Raw genomic sequence first — 8,680 nt, forward strand, 5'->3', positions numbered from 1 at the left:
CACAAAGAAGCTACAGGGACTGCTGAATCAGTGCAGCAGAATTTACCTCCGCACAAAGCCCCCTGGCTGTCTCCAGAGGATGTAGACTATGAAGCATCTGAGTGACATGAGACTGCACCACTACCTCATAAGCCCGTTTATCTGAAAAATCACTTTCAGAATCAGCCAGCCTCAACAAAACCCTACTACCACTGCAGCAAACTTCCTGGCTTTCATGAAGGTGATGAGATGCTCTGATAGTGGCTTTTAAGCACAGAAGCATCACAAGAGGGGAAGCAGCACCAAATACACGTTGTATATACGCTACAAGCACATGGCAAGGACAAGGACAAACCCCCACTTACGTCTTTTTGGGTACATAAATAGACTTCCACCAACATACTATCTAGGCATTTCCTCAAACACCCTTTGTGACAAAAGGAGTGGTAAATCGCCATTTCACAAATGGGACCCTGTCAGAGTAGAAATACTCACCAGGAAGTCTGTTATAGAATGAGAAAATTTACAAGAAAGCACGTCTCATTTTTTACATTACAAAGGGTAAAAAAAACTCCAAACATTTAAAGTCTTAGAGAGATGTTGGTAGTACTACTTCAAGCAGAACCTACTCTATCCTTACCTTTTAAAGCAAACAAACCAAGTTTAAGTCATTATGATTTAACATACTAATGCCACAAAAGCTAAACAGACTTTTGAGCAAATTACTAATAACAATGAAACTGGAGTATGCAACCCTATCAGTTCCTGAGAGAAAGCCATTTTTTACTCATAATTTCAATTGTTATTTTCTACTATTATTCAGAATAACCAATAAAATTACTCTTTTTGATAAGAAAAAAAAAAGGCAAATTCCTAAGTAAATATACTCCACAAAGAATGTTTCCACATACCCAATTAACTACTAGTTTAAACAGGCTGAAGAGCAAAGGGCTCCAAGCTAAACCAACATTTTATTAAAACACATTCTTAAAACATTAGTATTCCTTCAAAACAAAAACACAAAGCAAACAAACAAAAAAAATCCCAAGTAATAAAATTCACATTTTAAACTAGATGTTACCATCGACTATTATGGCAAAGATCCCCAAACACAGGTGTCAAGCTGTAAGGCTACTAACAAAAAAAAAAAAAAAAAAAGAGGTTCTTCCCAAAGCAGTAATATTGCATATTCGCATTAAGCACCCCTTCAAACGTTTCTTGTGTTTTTTTTTGTTTTTTTAAAAGCAAGGTTGCTAGAAAGCAGCTATCCATTCAGCTATGGTGAAACAATAAACATGTCTGCTCATTGTTTACACACACAGAGCACCTGAAACACTGCACGGCAACACACTGCGTCATTTTATAAACGAGGAACCTCCAGATCATCTCACAATTAAATACATACGAAGACTTCAGCGCACAAGCCTCACCAGGCCTCTGCATTTAAGGAGATTCAGCGCCTTGCTCAAGGCCTCCCCCATCAGACTCTACAAGCTGCCGCGGAACCGGGGAGGTTCAGAGCGCGCCGGCAGCTTGCCCAGGTAAGCCTCGGGCCGGCGGAGCCGCACGGGAAGGGTGGAAGCGCGGCCGGTGCCCAGCGCCGCGGGCTGCACCGGCTCGGGGGGGGCCGCCGCGCCGCGCCCGCGATGGCGGGCCGGGCTCAGGGCGCGCTCCCCGGCGGACAGGACATGCTGTTCCATGCCACACCGCAGGATCCCAAAATGGCTTCCCGGCCCCAACAAAGCCCGCAGGCCCCGACTGATCCGACCCAGCCTCCCAGAGCTCCCCGTGTCACTCAGAGGCAGAGTTTGAATTCACTGGACGCGGCCGCCTCAGCCAGCCCACAGCTTTTAACCCGCTGGTTTCCCTGCGGAGAGGGTCCCGCTTCTGGAGAGCTTCCTCTGCAAACGCCTACGTACGCGTCATTCCTGTTTATTTTAACTATAAGCTCACTGGCAGATAACAAAGGCGTATTTCACTTAATTTCTCGCGTTCCTAAAACGCTTCACTTGCCCGATAAGACAACCTCAATATTAATTGTCTAACAAAATAAAATCCAACCCAACATCCTACTCTTTATAACTAACTCCTACACCTGAATGTCTAAAGTGTCCCCAACTCTTACACGAGTTGGTCACAAGACAGTCAAGTAGCATAAATTTAAGGATATATATTATTAAATGTGGCATATATCAATGTAAAAAGACTGCTAAGCTTGTCAATAAAGCCCTCCGTACAGATCACTTACAATGAAAAAGCCTGCAACTCACTTCCATAATATTATTATGAAAATCAGCAAATAGTAATGCATCCCCATAGGTGAGAGAGGGAATTAGACATTAAGATTAACTTGGAAATTCAACAGAAGCATTAGCCTGTAATAGTCAGTTGCAAAGCACTAAGAAAATTTAGAAAACGAGTGAAGATTTCACTTCCTTTTTGTGCACCGTTAAACTGAAAACCAGACAGTGGGATATAGGGGGATTGCAAGTACTGCAGAGACACGGAACCTGGAATTTGCTAGCTAAGATTTTCCTTTCCTATAACATATTATAAACAATACCTTTTTTTAATAAATAAACAAACATAAAATAAGGCAAACCAAATACTTTTTCTTTCCAGCAGACATAAAACTTCTTGAGACTGTCAGAAGACAGGTGCTGCCTCTAACGAGTTTTGCGTTTCAGGCACTTCTACCCCTGTGGTTGCTGAAGAGCAACCAAACGTGATCACCACAACAGGAACACAGCTCTATCATCTCAAAATGAGCACAATACTGAAATACATTTTGCAGTAAAACTACGAGCAATCACTCAGTGAGTGATGCCAAACTCTTTTACAGTAAACACCTGTCTAACTACACTTTCCCCACAGAAGCAGTTCACTGACACCAGCTGCCCTGAGGTGACAACCGGGGGGACAGTGAAGACAGGCATAGCACTACCCAGCACCAGACCACAACATCGATTACAGTACATTACCTTTGCACTAAAGCTCAGCAACTGCAGTGAGCACAGGCACTACAGCACGCTTATCAATTCTTTCTAAATCAGAGTGGAAAGCTGCAGGTTATAGTTACTTCTGCCAAGAAAACGCTCTCAGTGCCAGGCCAAAAGGCACCCAAGCAAGCAGACAGCTACGGCAGAGATTTGTTTCGCTCCTTCCAGCTTCACAGCGCTGATCCAAGTAACTTCGGGCCCTAAAGAGAGGTCAGCACTTGACCCAACAACTCCAGCCCACTCTCCAACGCGACGTCCTCACGCCCTGCGCCTTCCTTGGACTACTGTCCGAGCTGAGGAAGAAGCCGATCTCCCCCCTGCCCAGCGGAGGATGCAGACCGAGACACAACGCCCCACGGGCTCCCACGCGGGCAGCTGTCTAACACGGCCCTGGCCGCCGGAGCCCGCCTTGCCCGGGACCGGCCCTCACGGCGGGAAGCGGCGGCGGGCGGGCCGAGGCGGGAGCGGGCGGCAGCTGCCGCCAGTCAGCGGGTGACGGGTAAACGGGGGCGGGTGGGCAGTTGGCAGCGCGGCAACGGCCGGAACGGGCTGGCGCCGAGCTGTTTGCCAGCTCCCCCCCGCTCTGAGGAAGGGCGGGGGAAACGCGGCCTGACCCCTGAGGGAAAGGGGAGACCTCCACCCGCCCCAGCGCGGCCGCGGGGAGGGAGAGGTTCCCCCTCACAGGAGGCGGCGGAGAGGGGGGAACCGCACGCACGCGAGGCCGGGGCTGCCGGTGCCCGGGGTGGCGGTTACCTGGCGCCGGTGGAGCGAGGGAAAGGCAGAGCCGCCGGCGGTAGCAGCGGCGGCGGCTGAGATTGGCCTCGCCCCGCCCGCTTTGCCGAGGCCGCCGGGAGCCCCCGCCCCGCCCCGCCCCGCCGCGCGGCGCGTGCCGCCAGCGCCCCCCTCTGCGGCCCGCCCCGCCCACCGGTAACCGCCCCTCGCACAGCCCCTCACAGAGCCCCTCACGCACCGCCCCTCACAGAGCCGCCTCATACAGCCCCTCACACCGCCCCTCGCACAGCTCCCTCATACAGCCCCTCACACCACCCCCCCCAGAGCCGCCTCATATAGCCCCCTCATACAGCCCCTCACACCGCCCCTCGCACAGCCCCCTCATACAGCCCCTCACACCGCCCCTCGCACAGCCCCCTCACACCGCCCCTCATACAGCCCCTCACACCGCCCCTCGCACATCTCCCTCATACAGCCCCTCACACCGCCCCTCACAGAGCCGCCTCATACAGCCCCCTCATACAGCCCCTCGCACCGCCCCTCACAGAGCCGCCTCATACAGCCCCCTCACACCGCCCCTCATACAGCCCCTCGCACCGCCCCTCGCACAGCTCCCTTATACAGCCCCTCATACAGCCCCTCGCACCGCCCCTCGCACAGCTCCCTTATACAGCCCCTCACACAGACCTTCGCACAGCCCCTCACGCCGCCCCTCACACCGCCTCTCACATAGCCCCTACAGCGGGGCGCATCGCGGGGCTTTCCTCGTCTGCAGCGGGCACCCTTCCATGGCGGCACCCCCCCGGCTCCCCCGGGCTGCCCTTCCCTGCCTCGGGCTCTTCCCTCCGGCAGCACCGGCCTGTTGGCGGCCGCAGCCAAGCTGCCCCCTGCCTCGGCTTCCCCCTCCACAAAATGGAGCCGTGGATGTCTTTGGAGTGAGAAATGCTAAAGAGATGGGGAGAGTTACCTCTGATTTTCACTTCCGCCTCTGCTGGTTGGATCCTCATTGACTTTCTTTCCCAGTATTTCTGAGTCTCCCCTTGCTGTTTCCTTCCCACTCAGTCTTGGAGTTTCTTTCCCTTTCACTTGCGGTTCTGGCGCTTGCACACCATACCCAGCCACTCAGCAGGATTTAAGCACTTTGCATCCTGCGCGATGCTCAAGCGAGCTTCATGCGTGCCAACACCAGGCCACGGTAACCGCTGGACAACTGCACGAGGAAGAAATGGCACAGGCCTGCTTTCAGCAAAGAAGTTGTGGTGTTAAACAAGCCCCGTTGTTCAAATATTTGGGGAACATATGCAAATACATCCAATTTGAAATCTGTGTCTGAGTCATGTTTTTTCAAACCTTTAGTCTCTTCAAGCCTACAGTTTTCTTGGGGGCATAGCAATGCTGTGTGCTGCGGGCAAGGACGGTTCAAATGGCAGTAAACAGAAGAGGGAATGTGTCACCTAAGAAAGGGTAATCAGGACAAAAATTGTTATTTACTTGTGCGTGCGAGAGAAATTACTCAGCTTGCTGGGAAAGTCTGGGTAATAAATATATAATTATCAAATAAATAAATAGACTCTGTGTACTTGTTTGAATACAAAATGGGTAAAAGCAGCCAATCCTTAAGAAACAGGATGCAAAATAAAGACATTCACTTAAGACGTTAGCTCATGTCGATGTAGCACTGATTTTAGGCAATTACTGTTTATTTTAAAAGAGCTTTGCTCTAGTTATGTGGAAGTTCTGAGATGCTGCAGCCAAAGTTGAGCTGATCCCAGTAACACTTGGAAGCCAGCACATAATTTGGTCAGACGCGCAGCCCCTCACCAGTCGCCTCCTCCCGGCATATGGCTGAATACTTTGCAGAAATCACCTCACTTTTCTGACCACCCCTCTCTTTCTGTACTTACTCCACACGTGTTTTCTTGCCTTTAGAGTAGGTAATGTTTAAGGGCTTAAGACAGTTAGGGCAAAATCACTTATTAGTTTAAATCTCCCTGAAATTCTTTGGTGGTATAAGGCCAGACCCTCTTGGGGATATGTCTCCCCCCGTTCCCCCGCAGCCCAGGCAGGGCAGGCTGTGCTCTGCGCTGGCAAGATGAGGCATGTAGCACTCCCTGGGCGTTGCTCCAGCTCCCCGGGCTGCTCTGACTTGTCCCAAGCAGTTGTTTTTCCATCAGGACCAGGCCAAGAGGCTGGAGGAGGATGGCTTTGACTCAGCTTTCCCTCTGCTCCTTTGGCTTCTAGGATTTAAGGGAAACTTGGTGGGACGTTCCAGTTTTGTTAAAAGAAGCTGGTACATATAGGGAGTTAATTTTTCCACGTTTCAGAAGAAACTGCTCTGAGGCAAACAAAAATTCTTTCAAAGTTTTTCAGCATCCAACAATGAGCTCTGAACGTGAAGTGGGCTCACTTAGTTTTATTGGTTAAGCAGAATTCTGTAGAAAAACGGTCAATAAGAATAAAAATTGATTCGATTAAAAATGTTTCCGTTTTAACACTCTAGAGGGCAGTTAAGAATTTAGGGAAAAAAGCGTTGTTAACTGACACCAGGCACAGGGAAACTGCAATACAGGGCCAAACCAATCCAAGGTCCGCATTTCTCTAGTGCTACCTCTTCTTCCCTTCCCTTCCCACTGTGATTCCCACTCCCATTCCCTGTGCACTCATGCACTCACACCTAGCAAACCTGTTCTGCTCCGCATTCTGGCCCTTGCCATCAACCACAAAGGTACAGGTCCCCACAGCGATTGAAGGTACGGACTGAATGCGACAGGAACCAGTGCAGCAAGGTGTTTCTGACTGGTGATACCGGGTACTGGACACGGCATGCTGCCGCGCAGGTCGGGAAGGGTGACACGTTGCACTTCCCAGAGTTACGGAGGGCTGGCGCTCCACGGGTATGTACATCACCAATACAGGGGATGCCTGGAAGCACTGTGCACGGGGGGGATCGCTGAGCACAGGACAGTGCTGTGTGATGGGGCAGCGAGGGGACCAGGGCAACGCTTCAAAGGCTGAAGGTGGTGGGGTTGGGGAGGCGCTGAAGCGGGTCACAGGGAGCTCAGCAGCAGCCTGGGGAGGGATGCTGGGGTCGGGGGGCTGCGGCAACATGTGGCAGGGACGTGCTGGGCAAAGGGGATTCTGTGGATTTGTTCCTTAGCGTGAGGAAGTGTGGTGACCTTTACGTCCAAGGCTGAGAAGATGATCATTTATGTGCATTAGTATGAAAATTGCCTAAAGTATCTATGATTCTACAAAGGCTGATTTCTTGCTCATTAAAGAAAAAGTGTCTTACCATTTGCATCACACTTTATGTTTAAACTCATGAGGGCCCTTTCTCTACACCATCATTGCTGTCAGCCAAAGGCAATGGGCGCTCCATACAGTGCAATTAGGTTATCAGTTAAAAGGGGGCTGCAAAGCACTTCAGTTTTGCCACTAGATCCTGCTGTTGTCCTGACTTACAGGGGATTTCAGACATTAACAAGAAAAGCCGATTACATGCAAGGCAGGCCGACAGAGCTGCCGTTCTCCTCACAGCTCTCAGCTGCTGCTTCATCACAGTTACTGCTGTTCGTGAGCTTCCCTGGGAGATTGATCTCAGTAAACGGACACAAGCCTGTTAACCGTAATTTTTGTGGATCCTTCAGCTGCCTAATAATGAAGATTTTTTTGCTTTATTTATCTTTCTCTCTTTTTAAAACATGGTTAGAGCTTCACTTGAAGGGCTGAGGCACAGAGCAGTCCATTATGTATCCAATAGGACCAGCTCTGCTCCACTCTTCTAGCCAACAGTGGCTCACCTTCCCAGGCAGTGATCCTAACACGGGTTCTGCAAATGAAACAGAAACTTGGCTCCTTTCAAATCAGCGGTTGATTTCCACAGGCCAAGACATTACTTTATACCTGGGGCAATGCTGTAATGTTTGTGTTGTGCAGACAAGGGACTTCCCTCAAGTGAGATGAAGCCGATGCAATAACCCATCAGAACTCTGATCTATATAGAGAGAACTATAGCTATTCTAATATAACAACTTGAATACAGTAAATAAAATAATAAATATATAAGAGAAAATAAATTATAGTATAACAACATAAATAACTATTATGGTTATACTATACTATAATAGTATAGTTTTGCTATGGTATAGTATAATAGCATAGTTTTATAGTAAAACTATACTATATACTATAATAGTTATTTCCAGTTATAACCGGAAAGTTATTACACTGTAATAGCTGTAGTTCTTTATATATAGGTTACATTAAAGTTCTGATGGGTTACTATAGTTTCTAATAACTTTCTGGTTATAACTGGAGGTTAGCCTCTGGGGAGCACGCTGCGTACGCAAGCAGACAAGGTGCACTAGTGCATCTTTACCGTGTGCTCAGATGACATAGTGCACTGCCAGACACCCGTGGACAGACTGCCTACAGTCTGCCTAAAGCATTTCTGAGGAAATCTGCAGATTGGCCGTAAGAACCCACATGGAGGAGAAGTGGATGGATCTGGGAACATACCTAACCTCCAGCCCCTCCTAAAAATGCTCTCTGATGTAGGCTTTCTCTCAAAGTCTAAGTGCCTCATTTGACAGTGCCCTCTCAATGTCCAATTAATTGATTCTATCTAAGGGAGTCAACAAGTATTTAGAAGATTCTATATTCAGTTAGACAAATGCACGCACTTACCAAAAACTTTGTTTTGCTGAGAATCCGAGTCCCAGGATCCTCCACAACAGGTCTTCTAGCTTACAAGGACGAAGACGGAAGCAGATCTGTTCGTCACAGGAAGGGCAGGGCTAAAGCCTGCTTATCTAAAGAGTCTGAAAGTTCGAGATAACTATTTTGCCCCCAAAAAAATGTCCTTGCTTGAAAGTTACGTAATTAATATGATCCTAATAACATTACACAATGAACGCAAATAAAATCTAGTACATGTAACAGCTGATCTAGCAAAATAGAAAAAAAAAATC

The 8,680-nt window shown here is 48.8% G+C and overlaps 1 protein-coding gene across 11 annotated transcripts in view; it reads right to left on the reverse strand.

Annotated features, from left to right (window-relative positions):
• The window catches only part of SUN1 (Sad1 and UNC84 domain containing 1), a 36,912-nt gene extending 28,434 nt beyond the window's left edge, over positions 1–8,478 (reverse strand). For 6 of the 11 annotated variants that reach the window (XM_076351386.1, XM_076351388.1, XM_076351387.1 and 3 more), the window contains exon 1: positions 3,732–3,792. The gene's annotated coding sequence lies outside the window, so the exon portion shown is untranslated. Of the gene's footprint in view, positions 1–1,384; positions 1,577–2,960; positions 3,008–3,731; positions 3,798–4,677; positions 4,921–8,396 lie in introns of those variants that run through there. The other 5 variants (XM_076351381.1, XM_076351390.1, XM_076351382.1 and 2 more) reach the window with 5 other exon arrangements.
• Positions 8,479–8,680: the final 202 nt, after the last annotated feature.

This window comes from Aptenodytes patagonicus, chromosome 13 (assembly GCF_965638725.1).
Source record: "Aptenodytes patagonicus chromosome 13, bAptPat1.pri.cur, whole genome shotgun sequence".
Taxonomy (NCBI): Eukaryota; Metazoa; Chordata; class Aves; order Sphenisciformes; family Spheniscidae; genus Aptenodytes; species Aptenodytes patagonicus.